The 15,430-nt window shown below is 55.2% G+C and overlaps 1 long non-coding RNA gene across 1 annotated transcript; it reads left to right on the forward strand.

Moving 5' to 3' along the window:
* Positions 1-12,901: 12,901 nt before the first annotated feature.
* LOC125923936 (uncharacterized) lies at positions 12,902-14,050 on the forward strand. Its single transcript, XR_007458200.1, has 2 exons — positions 12,902-13,155; positions 13,855-14,050. It is a non-coding gene; the product is annotated as an uncharacterized LOC125923936 (long non-coding RNA).
* Positions 14,051-15,430: the final 1,380 nt, after the last annotated feature.

Genomic DNA, 15,430 nt, shown 5'->3' on the forward strand with positions numbered 1-15,430 from the left:
GAGTGACTCTCATAAACATGAGTCAGTGTCAGAGAAGGAGCCCTCTCTCCTGTGGTCCTCCTTCAACTGGCCAAGTCAGAAGGACCAGCCCAGCTGCCAGTGAAGCCACGCCGGGTCAGATCCTCCAGCTTGGGAGGTGGGGAGCACACAGTCTCGGCGGCCTGGCTCATTAGGCGGAGGGAGTCTCCGCCCCTTAAGTGGATCCTGAGCCAGTGTTCTGTGCCTGCATCCTTTGGGGAGAACCTTGAACCAAGTCTGACGGGAGCCCCCACCCAGAGGAGCTATTAAGTCACGAAGAAATGGGATGCGCAGGTCCGTGGAGGGCTGGAGCTGGCAGGGCGTTTGCAATCAACGGGGCCAACGCTCTTAGTCACAGATCTGGAAAATGGGGCCCGGAGAGGCCAAGTGAGTTACTCAAGGACCCATCACCCCGTGAGTTAGAGGAAGCCAGGAGTCAACCCCGCATGTCCTGGCTCCCAGCCCACCATCTTCTCCCTTCTCACCATCTTGCATTTAAGAGGAAAATAGTTGTTCCTCAGTTATTTTCTCTTCACGGCATCCCTGTGAAGATGGCGGAGAAGGGACTATTTCTCTGTTTCCTAAGACATTGAAAGCCAGAGTCGCTTTGCTGAGATCACTCAGAGACAGACCATCAGACCCTCACGTCAACGATGGACACCATGCGTGATGGGAGACGACGGGAGAGAGAATCAGCCTGGCCGGGGCGTGGATCCCTACTCTTTGCCGACCCGGACTGGGGCTCCCAGAAGTCTAACCTTCAGGGTCCCAGGGGCTGGGCGACTTTTTAGGGAGAAGAGTCTCGTCTGACTTGGACAAATCCACCACTCAGGGTTCAGGCCCCCAGGAACTAACCCTGTTCCCATTTCCAGAAACCCAATCTTCTGGGTACCTCTGAGTAACTTAAAAAAGCTAATCTTGAAGAATCCCAGAAGCTGTTCATCAGCACATCCCAGCACCTCACGTCTCTGCCCCCCTCACGCCCCTCCCTGCAAACGTGCGCGCAATATGGGACCGAGGAGAAAAGCTGTCCAAAGATCTTCCCGGCTGAGACGTGGCTGAGACCTTGTCCGGTGTCTCTCCCACTCTGTGTCTGGCTCAGCTCTCACCATGGCAACCTGCCTGGCAAGGAGGCCCTGTTCAACGTTCCTTGATGACCCAAGGTTTTCACCTGGTGGCTGAGCAGGGCTTGATTTGGGTCTCCTCGGGGTCACGAGGTCCTCGAATGGAAATGGAGGCCTGATTGCGCCTGGGTGAGAAACGGGGGGTGGGGGGGGGTAGGGTGGAAGTTTGCCCTCCCACCCCGGATGTCGGCCCTGCCCCATCTATGCCAGCCCTTCATTCAGTCTCTCAGAGAGTGTCCGAGGTCGCCCCCTGCAGACCGGCCCCGGTGGTGCAGGGATGAGTCTGATGGCGGTAAAGGAGTTCCCAGCCAGGGAGGAAATGGAACCCAGCGCGCGGGCCCAGAGCCGTGAGGAGGCGGCCCTGGTCGGGATGTGTGCCTGCGTCTCCGAAGTCCACCTGGGGGCAGGCGAGGTCAGGGAAGGCTTCTCAGAAGAGGTGATGGGAGCCCAGGAACGAGGTGGGAGTCTCACCTTGCCATGAGAAGAAGGAGAGGAGTCGGCCAGGGGAAGAAGGTGGGCCCGGGTTGGAAGGGAACAGAGTAAGCAAAAGCACAGAGGAGTGCCTGGTGACGCCCCCGTACTCTGTTCTGGAGCCTAGAGCGTGCTCGAGTACCAGCGCCTAGAAGGTTCTAGAGCCCAGGAAATTGAGGAAAGCTTGGGGAGAGGGGGGCTGGAGAAGGTGGCGGGAACCGGCTGGGGCCTGAGGAGGACCGGGGATGTCCTCCAACCGTGCCAGGGTGGATGGGGCGGTGGCAGGAAGGCAGGCGGAGGTGAAAGAGCCAGAGTTGGAGACCCCGAGGCCCCAGAGCATCAGTCTCACGGGCACCTCCTCTCTGTGCTGCTCTAGATCCTTCCATGTGAGCTCTCGCTCAGCCCTCCCCTCGGCCACCGCTGCGCCCCTTCTACAGATGGAGGAATCGGAGCCCGGAGAGGCCCGTGGACGTGCGGGTGCCGGGAGCTGGCAAGCCAGAGCCGACCCCCCGGAGGCGGACCTGATGCCCTGCAGGCCCTCATCTCAGGCCAACCCTGCCCTGCAGCCCAGTTTCCACCTGGCCCCGAAAGAACACATTCCTCACTTGCTTCCCAAATTCCCATCAGCATCTGACAACAACAGCCACAGAAAGGCCCAGAGGATCTGAGGCACGCTTCGACGGATGCCAAGTTTTAATGGTGCCCAGCTGTGCGGAGGGCCTGGCCGGGGACCCGGGCCCGGGGAACCAGAGGCCCGTGACTCAGAGGGGCTGGGTGGGAGCGGGTGAGTCAGGGCCCCGGGACATCGAGCTGCTATCTGCCCGGGAGCTCCCCACGGGAGGGAGCGGGTGCGGACGGGCCAGGTAAGGGCCACTCCTGCTGTGCCTCGGTGACTTTGGTCAACCCCCTCGCTCCAGCACCGGTCCTTTCTGTCCCCAGAAAGCTTCCCATCCTGGGGGTCCTCCACGTATCTCCGGGTGGCCTGGAGTGGCGGTTGGGGCAGGCACAGCTTTGACCGAGAACCCCACCGATGCTTCCAAAGGAGAACATCCAGGAGGAGCTTCTCAGGAAGCTGGAGCCTCAAGGACGTTCGTCCCATCAAGAGCTCTGGGCCACCGGAGACTGGCTAACGAGGCCACCCTCTCTGGCAAGACAGGCTCCAGAGAATCTCCGAGGGTATCTGATAAAGGGAGAGTATCTGACCCCCCGCCGAGACCCTTCCCTTCTTTTCCATAGTTGTCTGGCCCCAGATGTTCTGTATGTCATGTAAATTGTGGCCCAAGTTGGTCCCTTTGCCTGGGGTCCCCAAAGCACTGGGTGCGGGCAGAGATGCATGGGAGGGGAGGGGGGGGGGAGGGGGACATATCCCAGCCCAGACACGAGACCTGAGACGGTCCCGCCGTGTCTAGAGAGCTGCTCCACAGACACACACTCCAGGTCACGGGTCCCACAAGGCCCTGCCTTGGGCCCCTCAGAAGGTCCCCAGCCTGGTGCGCTCAGGAGCCCAGGGCAGTGTGCAGGGCAGAGGCAGTGAGAGCCCAGATCACCTGGGAATGGAGAGGCAGGCACTTGGGAGGGGACTGGAAGGCGTGCACCGCAGCAGGGTGGGGAGGCAGCCGCCGTGCGGAGCTGGGAGCAGAGGACACGGAGACCCCAGGACGGGCCAGGGAGGAGGCGGTGGCTACAGACGCAGATCCAAGCAGAGACCTGTCTGTGTCAGCCGGCCCCCCCTTCTTCTCCCTTCGCAAACAGCCCCTGTGCCCCTGACGCAGGGGTGGCTGTGGGCTCTCCCCGCCCGTCCAGTGCCTGACCTCCTAGACCACCAGTGACACGCCCAAGGGGGATACTCAAGACCCGGCTGGGCCGGCCACCGTCCTCCCCGGGATTTGTTGGATGGCAGTGGGGGACAGGAGACCCTGTTCTCTTGATCTCAGGGCTCCCGGGCTGTGTCTCCCCAGCGACCACAGTGGAAGAAAGCAGACGTACGGTGTGGGAAGAGAAGGAGCTACATGAAGTCACCGAGAGACCTGGAGGCCGTGGCTCTCGGTCCGGCTGTCTCGCTCTGCTCGAGGCCCTGTGTGAGGCCTTAAGCCACCGGCGCTCCTCTTTGGACGAGACTCAGCTGCCAGTTTGGCGACCCAGCACACAGTGTCTCACGGAACAACTAGCTGGGATCGGGTCCCCCCAGCGTGGCGCGGACCCCACCCGTTCGGCCTCCTGTCTTTCTCTGCCCCCCTCCCCATCAGAAGTGCAGAGTGCATCACACTTATTAAGTTATCCGGGTTTGGTGGCCCATGTTGGCCCGACCCAGCCCAGATTCTAGAAGGCTGCAGTGACCCAAATCAGGGGGGTGGCAGCGTCTGGTTCTAAGTGGGTGAGTGGCCAGAAGGTGGGGCAGGACTGACAGCCGGGAGCACCAGCAGGAGGAGACAGGTGGGGGCCAGGCCTCCACCCAGCAAGGGGCAAGAGGTACACGACGTTTATTCATTAATTCCCTGAGTATCTGGGGGGCCTCTACGACGCACCAGGGGCTGCTGGGGGCGCAAAAGGCACGTGTTGGATGAGGTGGGCGGGGCTTCTCTCAAAGCTTACGCTGTGGGGGGAAGGGCACCATGAAAAAAGCAGCGGATAAAGCTGTCCTGTGGCGGGTGGGGGCAGACCCCTGGGGAGGGCGGTGGACATCTGAGCAAAGACCTGACTGAAGAGAGAGAGGGAGCGGTACCCAGCCCCCGTCCGTGCTCTGGCCTTGCCAGATAGGAAGCTGTCCTCCCCTCCCTCCCCCCTCGCCCCCTGCCCCAAGCAGATGAAGGAGCCCATGGCCCGGGGCTTTCTGGAAAGAGCTCAGGGTCCCCCAGCTTGTGTGCAGGGGGGCAGATTTACACCCAAGCACGCCTGACTTCAAAATGCACGCTCTTTCAAAGCAAATCTGCTGGAGCTCAGGCAGTGAGCCAGGCTCCCAGAGAAGAGGTGGGGTGGGGGGTCCACTAGCTGGGAGCCTCCTGCTGATGGCCTGCAGGGGCCCGAAGGGGGCAGGTCCTTGGGGGGCAGAGGACGCCCCGCCCCATCGGGCAGCACCCAGCTCACAGCCAGCCCTCCTCACGCCGCTGAGGGTGGCGTGTCCAGTGGGGGTCCGATGTCAGACGCGGTGGGAGTCCTGACACCCCAGCGTCCCAGAACCTGTGATGTGGCAGGACGGCACCTTCCCCCCCACCCCTGCCCAGTCCCGCCCCGCTTGCACGTGCACGGGAGATGTGAGCCACGTTCCTTCCTTGAAACGGGAACTGGGGCCGGGATGAGTGTCCAGAGTGGAGAGGCAGCCTCTCGGCCTCGGACAAGAAGAGCAGGAAGGAGATGGCGGCAGATGGGGCCTCTGCAGGCAGAAGATTCCAGATCGGGGCTGAGGTCACCGACAAGCCTCCTGATGGCTGGGAACGCGGGCCGTGGATGCAAGGCGCCCAGCCCCGCCTGCTGGGGTCTCCGGGAGGCACTGCAGGGCGGTCAGCTTCTTGGAGTCCAGGCGCGGCTCCCTCCATCGGTGAACTGACACGGGATGAGATGCGCAGCCAGTTTGGGGAAATCTGAACGCTGAAACTGGCATCCCGCCCCCGCGTCCACATCCAACTGACCCGGTTGCTGGGGAGATACTTGCAGTGAAGCCCTCGTAAGACAAACGGGGGACCAAATCCCAGCCCAGACCCAGGCCCCCACCGTGCGGCCGTCGGCGAATCATTTCGGAGCGCTCCTCCTTCCTGTGGAAATCGGGGTGACCGGATGGGCCCCGGAGGGCTGTCCCGAGCTCACAGGGACACCGGCCCAAAGTAGTCTGATATGCGTCACATCCCGAGCACGGTGGTGGTGGGGGATTGTCGGGGTCCAGCACGTGAGGGACGGAGCCCAGATTCCCACAGACACACGCAGAAGCAATGGCTCGCTCCTCCCGCGGGGTGTCGCGTAGGTGCTGACCCCGAAAGGAAACGTGATTCTCTGAGGTGGAGTCAGAGAAGGATGGTTTCTGCAAAGGTCTCCACCCCGTGTCACCGCCCACAGAGTCCCAGGCCCTGTTGGGATCTGGGAATATCACCGCAGACAGCAAAGCTCCTGGCAAAATTGTAGCACGTGCCTCGAAAGAACCCCCAAATGGGGAGGGCCCCCTGCGTGCAGGCGACCCAGGGGAAGTCACCTCTCCTCGCTGGCTCTGGCTTCTCCAACTTTCCTATGGGCACATGACAGACGCTGAGGCCCAGGCAGGTAACATCAAGAGGCAAAGAGGGTCCAGGGTGTAAGACAGTGGATGTTGGGGTGGTCAACTCGCTGGCCTTACGTAAAGGGGCCGACGTTCCTAATTCAGCCTCTCTCTGCCAAGCAGAAGTGCAGGTCCAATGGCACCAAATCTTCCTGCTTCTTCAATTTTTGTTTAATGTTTATTCCGTTTTTGAGAGAGAGAGAAACAGAGTGTGATCAGGGGAGGGGCAGAGAGAGAGGGCGACACAGAATCCGAAGCGGGCTCCAGGCTCCGAGGTGTCAGCACAGAGCCCGACGCAGGGCTCGAACCCACGAGCCGCGAGATCATGACCTGAGCCGAAGTCAGATTACCAACCGACTGAGCCACCCAGACGCCCCTTCCTGCGTTTTCAAAAGAAGCTTAAAGTTCACATTTTTATGTGATGGCTCCAACTTTTAAATATTAGCAGCTTAAGTCTGTGGTTTTGGTATTTTTTGTCTTGTTTTGTTTTGTTTTGTTTTGTGGAAACCCCATATGCTTCGAAGTAGGCCTATCTTTGCGGGGTTGACCCACAGCCTGCAATCATGTAGGGTCCTGGGAGTCCTGCCTGCCAGGTAGGGTCCTTCTGGGAGGAGAGGAGGTTCTGGCAGGTGTTGGAGGAGGGAGGAAGGACAGGAGAAGGGGATTTGTCTTTCTGACGACCAGGATGCGATCTCAAACACCTCCAGCGGCCAGGCAAATTCCAGCAATGAATGAATTTCTGTTTTACTAGGGCTGGGAGCCCCCACATGCCTGGTGGTTTCCCTCACCCTGCCCATGGCTCTGTACTGGGCCCTTCATCAAAGCGCGCCTCAGTGGGCCCTTTTCAGTGGAGTTTGCTTCCTGCGTGACATAACGTTACGAGCTAAAACTCTCTCAGGTGCCCAGATGAGGGAAGGAATACTCTGGGTACAAGTCCCGGCTCTTTTCCTTACTGTCTATGTCACATCTTTCTATGCCTCGGTTTCCCGATCTGTAACTCCAGAGAGCTAACGGACAGGATGCCTCATGATAATGTCGAAAGCATCCAGCCAAGCCTTCTCTGCCAACCGGGTAACCGTGAGCCTGAATTGAAGCAACAGTAGTATCCACACAACGATGGCATTTTCTGGAAGGGAACCGCCGACAGTCTTTAGACAGTGACTTGTTGGTTTCTGAACAAGGCCTTGGCCTGCTGTGCCCCACCCCCTGCACCCTCCCCCCCGGGCCGGCTCTTCCATTTGGAGGGTAGACGTGAGAGGCGAGAAGAACGCGGTGGGTTTTCCTGGGGCCGGAGGTCAATCCAGCCACTCTGCCACCATGGGTAATTCCCTCTCTGTCCCTGGGCTGTTCCCGCCCCTACATGAGAAGGTTCGCCCGAGGGCCTCCATTTTCCTACCAGCTTCTCCAGGCCGGGGGTCCACGGTGACCCCTACCTTCTCTGGCCCAATGCCAGTTCTGCACACTCTCTACAACACTTTATCTTAATTAAGCATAAAAATTAGGAAATTCCAAGCTAAGCTTTCCTGAATTGTGTGGGTAGAAGAAATGTTTAAATCTCCTTTTTTGGCTGAGTCTTTGCAAGGCAAGCGTTTCCAAATGTTTGGCCCAGTCCCTCTGCCTGAGCCTCCCCCTCCCTGCCTGTCCTCAGGAGGAAGGCTCCAAAGATAAGGGGGGAGGGCCAGACCTTGACCAACCAGGAAGCCGCCCAGCTGACCGTGGATGACCCATTGGCTGGGTCTCCCCAACACCTGGATGACTGGCTGTTATTCTGGACTTGTTTTGCGCCAGATGTGTTTGGCAACTACCCACAGTCAATCAGGGGGTTTGGGTTTGGAAAACTGGAGATCGGCAAACAAAAGCAAAGAGTGAGAAGGGTGAGGCCTGGTTAGAAAATATTGAAATTCATCCTGGTTTCCTTCCAGGCCAAAGAACAGGCTGTTCCGTGGGTTCCAGGGACGGTACAGGAGTGAGGGAGCAGGCCCTGATATCTGGATGGAGGCTGCTTGACCGCCATTTTGTAAGATTAGTAAAACCCATCGGCTCTACCTTTCCAGGCCTGTTCCCCTGAAGGAGCAGAATCTGAGGTGAACGGTGTAAGGGAAAGACCACCACTTTGGGATCAGACCGCCTGGGTTTGGAACCCAAGATTGTTCCTTACTAGTTGGGTCACTTAGTCCTCCTGACCCCCACTGAAAATGGAGACAATAGCACCTGCCTCGCAGAATCGGTGTGAGGATTTGAAAGAGCCACTTGGGGGCGCCTGGGGGGCTCAGTCAGTTGAGCATCCGACTTCGGCTCAGGTCATGATCTCGCAGTTCGTGGGTTCGAGCCCCGGGTCGGGCTCTGTGCTGACAGCTCGGAGCCTGGAGCCTGCTTCGAGTTCTGAGTCTTCCTCTCTTTCTGCTCATACTCAGTCTCTCTCTCCCCAAAATAAATAAAAGTTAAAAAAAAATTAAAAAAAGAGAGGTCAGCTTGGGTGAGTGTACAAATGGACAGGTAAGCCATACCTCACTCACTGGCAGCATAACACAGAGCTCCAGGGACTAGCACCCAAGAGTATCAGAAGCTCAGTTGAGAGAAAAACCAAGCCTTGATGGGGGAGTTCCTGGAGACAACGTCTCTCTGTTCTCTCTAAATTTTACCCCGCTCAACACCTACCCCCCCCCCACCACAAAAGGCACTACTGGCTTTTTCATGACGGGGTCATGACATTTGCCTGCCCTGGGGAGCCATGAGGATACGGTTGAGGACACTGCCCACTGCTTCACACCGTGTCATCCTTCTGAGGCCCCATGAGGGGCGTTTCTCGCCATCGCAGAAGCAGAAATCGTTGTGTTACTCAGCCCAGGACCGGCTTCCGAGAAGTCAGTGTAGTGCTGCCTCGTGGACCCCAAGCATGGTGGAGTCTGCACCGGCTGAGGGATCAGAACTGAATCCTCAACCCGCTCTGCCAGGTCTCCTGAACCCTACTGTCCATGTCCTGGGGACCACATTCATCCGGGATGCCTTGGATTTTTTTTTCAATCTTCTTTCCTCTTTGAGCTGAAATTTTCTTTCTCCGCTTTTTTTCTTTTAAACCAAGTTGGATTTTGAGTGTTTTTAAGTCACTCTGGACCTCCTGGTGACAAAACGGGAGATGGATTGTTAGATTCTAACCACACGGGGAGATGGAAAAATCAACATGGACCGTGCCACGTGGTGGATGGTACTCGACGTATGTTGTAACACGCTTTTCTGCCTGTCTCTTCTCCCGTGCGACAGAAGCCACCCCGACTGGAACATGAGCTCGTGAAATGGCTTTCCTTCCACAGACCAAGGATCTGGTAGGCCCGTAGGGCTGTCCTGCTCACGTCCATTGTCTCATGTTTCCCTGGTCCCACACAGTGTCATCCCAAGATGTCACACGGGATGTAGCGTTAGCTCAGGCATTGTCCTCTCCATGCCCGGAGACACTTTGTCCATCAGAAAGCATCCACAAAAATCCATCTGGCTGGTCATCGGCTCTGTGTCTGGTTTTCCTCTCTGCACAGAGTGGTGGCCAGTGGGATCCCCCCAGGAGGAGATAAGGGTCTGCAGTCAGCTGAGGCAGGGCCTGATGTGAGCCGGGAAGCCCCACTTCTGTGACAATCTGGGTAGAGAGTGGTGGGGTCAGCTGTGAAATTCTGGGAGGGCCCAGATGGGCCCAGCCCATCTCTTTGCCCATCACACTGCCCACCTCCCAGTGAAGGGTGGGGGTGACAGGTTAGAAGGGCTAGGGATGTAAGGAGTGCCCATCAGTAAATATTTATTGAGCACCTACTCTGTGCCAGGGCACTGGGGATCTAGCAGTGAACAAGATAAGCCCAGTTTCTGCCCTCGTGGAGCTTATGCTCTAAAAGAGGGGTGGGGGGGGGCGGAGTAAGCATGAAATAAATAGGTAAGTAAGAAAAATAACAGTCATGAGAACGCAGAGAAGATGGGTTGTTGAGACAGTGCCTGGGTGGATGGATACTCAAGTTTCAGAGGTGCGAGCGTCCAGAAGAGACGCGTCAGGGGGATGACAGGAAAGGAGCGTCAAGACGTGGTCGAGGTTGTGAAGAGGTCACCGGAGTAGAGGGACCGCGCAGCCAGCGCGGGAGGAAGGGCCGCTGGCCTGGGTGCCAAAATGTGTCGTTCTCCATCATCTGGAGGGGGGCGGGGAGAGCAGTTACCGGCCCAGTTTGAAGGGTGGAAAATGCCGGTGACATACTGTCTTGATTTGCAGCTGCACATGACGCGGCCGTGAGACAGCTTCTTGGACACCCCCTCCTGGCCGGCTCCAAGCCGGGAACCTGCCTACTGTGTGCGAGGCCTATGCTGTCGCCCAGAGCTGCCAAACAGCTGTCAGCTGGTAACAGAACCAAATGTTTCCACTAGTCAGAACGTCCAGCCCTTTCCTCAAGTGGAGGGGAAAAGCAGGCTCTTGATTTCAACCCAGAAAGGGACGGACAGGTTGGAGGCCAGCTCCGCAGACGGGTTGTTTGACCACCTGGCCATCGTGCGTTTACAAATAGAGAAATACACTCCTGAGGCTCGCTTGAAAAGTTGGATATGTTCACATCGGCAGCTCTACAACATGAGATTACGGTTCAAGAAACTCACACTCCACACCAGCCTGTGTTTCCCTCTGAGTGAAGGGGAAAGTGTGCAGTTAAGGGCAAGTGACAGCCTCCAAGTGAACACAGAGGAGTCCAAAGAGCTAGGTGACTGGCCTCTCTCTCTCTCTCTCTCTCTCTGCCTCTGCTACTCACCAGCTTTGTGAGCCTAGAAGAGGCAATTCACTCCTCTGGGAACAAGGAGATGCCCCCTCACCTTCCCCTCACCCACTAACGGTTGCTTTATGGATCGTTCAAGTCAAAATGACTCGAGGGGCCCTCGGTGGCTCAGTTGGTTAAGCGTCCGACTTCGGCTCAGGTCATGATGTCACCGTTCGTGGATCCAAGCCCTGTGTCGGGCTCTATGCTGACAGCTCAGAGCCTGGAGCCCACCTCGGATTCTGGGTCTCCCTCTCTCTCTGCCCCTTCCCCACTCACACTCTGTCTCTCTCTTTCTCTCTCAAATATAAACAAACATTTAAAAAATTAAAAAGAAAAACAAAGATTTGAGAGTGCTTTGCAAATGGTAAAGTGCCAAAGAATAAAAGTCATTTTTAGGTAACAACCTTTGAGTCAAAACATTTTCAACCTCGATCCTTCTTGCAGCTTCTGTCCTATCTTCCGGTCACCATTTCATTCGTTTTACTTCACTTTAGGCTTGCTGGGATAAAAATCAAAGGTGTTTATGAAGAGGCTGGCTTTAAAAGATAAGACAACCAAATAATACTTATTCCAAGATAAACTGTAATGGCGGCCGATGGTGTCTGGCCAGACCCCACGCACCAGGACGGGCACCCGCCCCACTCACTGCTGTAATGGCGGCTGCTAATGGCTCTCAGCTGCCCCTTCTCTGGAGAACTGCCCTCTGAGTTTTGGAATATATTTGAGGAGTTACACCCTGTCCCCATGCTGGCCAGGGTCTGCCCACAGCCAATTTCTGACTAATACATGTAAACAAAGTCTTGTCCACCTTGCCTGAAAATGAGACACCCCAGAGCTCCCCATGGGTCAGGCTAAAGATAGACGTTAGCTGAACCCACTCCTTTGCCAAGCTGCACCCCTTGCCCTGTCTCTCACTATGAGGGACTTCGTCCAAAAGCATTCTCTCAATGTGTCGGTTGTACGAGCATCCTTCTCTCATGATCTGCTCCTGGGGAACCCAAGCCAACACATTTGGGACCAGCTTTTATCCTAGTAAACAGATCCTCAGGACTGAATCTGGGTCCCTTGTCAGCCAGAGGGTGATGAGTACCCCGTCCCCTGGTAGTAGGGGCAATTCCCAGCAGGCTGTGGCAGTGCGGTGGCCGAGGACTTTGCGTTGATTGGGACAGTACACAGGTCAGAAGGAGAAGCATTAGCCTGTGAAGTTTGGGAGGTTCAGGAGAGGGGGTAACTATAACATCTGTGCAATCGAATGACTGTTGCTGATGTCACCGATGATGAATTGAAGGGAGAGAAAACGATACGCTCAAATTGATCTCCAGTGAAGAGCCAAGGGCCACCTGGGTGGCTCAGTTGATTAAGTGTCTGACTTCGGTTCAGGTCATGATCTTGCAGTCCATGAGTTCAAGCCCCGCATCGGGCTCTGTGCTGACAGCTTGGAGCCTGGAACCTGTTTTGGATTCTGTGTCTTCCTCTCTCTCTGTCCCTCCCCCACTCATGCTCTGTCTCTCCCTCAAAAATAAATAAACATGAAAGAAAGAAAGAAAGAAAGAAAGAAAAGCATGGGTTTAAAAAAATAAAAATAAATAAAATAAACAAAAATAAATAAATAAATAAATAAATAAAATGTAGGGGTCAGAGGATGCCCTTGGCAGTGTTTCAGAGAGCTTCATCTCGCAGCGTGAGGGCAGACTGTGCTGAAGGCCCCACACGAGGCTTAATTGTCAGGCGGCAGAGGATCAGGAAAGTTCCGGTGAGTCTCCTATGCCAATGTCAGGGCAAGGAAAATGTTAACTCTCAACCCTTGGACTGAACACACCTGAGTAGGTGCAGCCAAGAACTTTGAAGTTCCCTCGAACGTTCTGACCCTGAATGGCCCGTCCCCCTCACTAAAAGGTCATGGGAGTCCCTGGCTGGAAAACTACGCAGGAGCCCTCAGGTGGATTCCTCCTCCAAATCTTCTCCACTTCCTCTTCCAGCCGTGAGACCAGTAGTTGGGGTTAATGTCAACATGACCCAACTGGGGAAGTGCTAAGTCTTCCAATGGAGGAGAGGAGTAGTATGTCCAAAACAAGTTTCAGGACTGGCTAACGTTTCGGAACAGGGAGCTGCGTCTCACTGGGAGTACACGTGAACGTATTGGATCAAGGAGGTGGAACCAAAAGCTGGATGGGGAGGATTTTGTTGACATGGGGCACTCTTCTATCGCACAGGATTTAATGTCTTGACAAGGGACCCAGGAAATGATTCCAATACATTATTCTTAGAACCTTGACCTCATTATATGAAGTAGAGATTCCAGACTGTGATGGAAGATTCCAGAAGAAGAGACCACAAGACTAACACAAGTGAGCATCGTATAACATGTCTATACATCACGCCAGAAAGCCCAACACCTGGGTGTGTTGGAAAGGCTTGGAGGACCCTGTGATGACCAAGGCCATTTGAAATGCCTTGGTATGAGAGGCAGAGGCATCCCTGAGAAGTTCCACAGTGGTGGGGTCCTCTGTAATCAAGGCCGATGGTAAGACATGCTGTTATAAACTGGGCTACTTAGTTGCAGGGGTGGGGGTGGGGATGATAAAATCCCCAAAGAGCAGAGAAAGGTGGCAGCATTTAACTGTTGGAAACAAGATGGGAATAATTACCTTAAACAGGCAACTGAAGGTTCCTAACCCACAAATATCTGTGGATGTATCTAATAAGACGTGGTGTTCCTAAGGCAAGACAACTAGGGAGCCCCCGCCCAAAAAAGGGGCATCGGTTAATAAATTAATATATTATCAAAAGAGATCAAGCAGAAAGAGGACCAGAAGGCTGACGTCAGCCACTATGACTTACAAAAAGTCGCGATCCCTTGCTCATTTTTAAGCATGGATTCTCAAGAATCTACCTTTTTTTTTTTTTTTAAGAATCCACTCCTTAAAAATGAGCTTGAGTCCCCATGAGGAAGGACCGTGTAACACCCCAGCAAGGGTAAACAGAAATGACATACCAAGATCTTCTCGAAAGGAACCAATGGCCACTTGCATGGCTAGTCTTACACGGGGGGAAAAGAAATACCCATATCTTTGGAGGCTGACACTGCAAAGTGTCAAGGTGCTATCACATCTCCCCTCTGAGGGTAGAGGCGTATGGGAGTCAGGTCAGGCCTCCGGTAAAACTGGCGGGTCATGGTAGATGACAGTAGATGACCACAAATGTAACCAACTGACTTCTCCAGCTGCAGACTCCATGCCAGACACTGCCTCTCTCCTCGAGCGGACTCGGACCAGCTTCTGATACATGGATTGTAGCTACTGATGTGCAGAATGCGTGGTTTTTGGATACCTGTCAGGGGAAGGGATCAGAAAGAGCGTGCATTCGCAGGGGATGGACAACAGCTTTGTCACTCACAGTACACTCACAGCTTTTCCCCAGATCTTAATTGTGTCCTGTTCTGTCACCATGCGAGTCGAACGCACCTCAGGATCTGGACATATCTCAGAATGTCCTATTGATCCCCCACACTGATGGCACTGTGCTCAATGGACACAAAACATGAGCTCCGGAGGTAAGGACCACCACGTAGATGACGTCTTCAGAGGCCCAGAAGTCTAGGGTATGCTGGGACATCCCCTCAAAATGAGGGACAAGCCATTGCCCCTGCAATCGAGGAAGAACCACGATGGCTGGTACGCTACTTTGGTACACGTACTCTATGTTTTAGAGTCGGCATATTCCACTCTTGGCAATACTGTGTCACCTACTTCTCAGGTGACACGAGAGGCTGCTAGTCCTGAGTGGGACCCAGAGCAAGGAACAGCTGAGCAGCAGTTCCGGGCTGTGGTACGAACAGCTCTGCTGCCTGGGCCACACGGGCCAGTGAATCTGCACTTCTAGAGGTACAATGGCAGGAAAAGACACTGTGGGGTCACTGACAAACTGTACTGGGAGAGCCCCAGTGCAGACCCCTAGGACTGAAGCAAGGCCATGCCATCTGCAGAAGAACACTCGAGACCATTTGGAGAGTAGGTCCTGGAATGCCAATGAGTCCTGATGGGGAGTATCTGACCTCAGGATATCAAGTGACTGTGCAGAAGGGCCTGTCACATGCAGAATGCTGTCAGATTCATCGAGCCGTGGAGTCAAGGGTGCCCCATGGCAATCCTTCATGAGATAGAAGTGATACATCTGACACTGGGTTTAAGCAAGTCCAGAGGTACAAGGATGTTGGACAGGCAGGTGGCACAGACATCCATGGCACCCCAGCTCGTACTTCTTATTCGTGGGTGGTCCCTAAGACTGATGGACGGCTGAGCATATGGTCGATGGGTAGGTCAGTTCAGAGCATTGGTGGGAGACAAAATGGACTGCCTTCACCTATAGCTTGACTCAAAGATGGCCCTGAAAGACAGAGGTGAGGAAAAACCCTCCAAGGGCACATGAGCTTATCTACTTGGTTTGAAAGGACAGGTGGGCTAAGGTAAGGATTTACATAGACTCGTGGGCAGTGGCAATGGCTCATCTGCTTGGTCAGTTTCCTGATGTCCACAATGGGAAAAATCATGCTGTGATTGTTGCGGCTGTGGTTTGACACAGTCCGTGCCCTCAAGGAACTCATCACCACGTGAGGGAGACGCACAGGCGAACAGACAAACGCAGTGCAGAATAGAAGATGCTAGAACTTTGGGTGAAGCACAGTGACCCTGGGGGGATCAGGGCAGGCTCTCCTGGAGATGAACCTACCTTTACCAGGTGGACAGGAGAAAAGATCATTCCAGACAAGTGGAACAGCAGGCGCCAATGCACCGAGGCAT

The sequence above is a fragment of the Panthera uncia genome, chromosome B1, assembly GCF_023721935.1.
Source record: "Panthera uncia isolate 11264 chromosome B1, Puncia_PCG_1.0, whole genome shotgun sequence".
Classification (NCBI taxonomy): domain Eukaryota; kingdom Metazoa; phylum Chordata; class Mammalia; order Carnivora; family Felidae; genus Panthera; species Panthera uncia.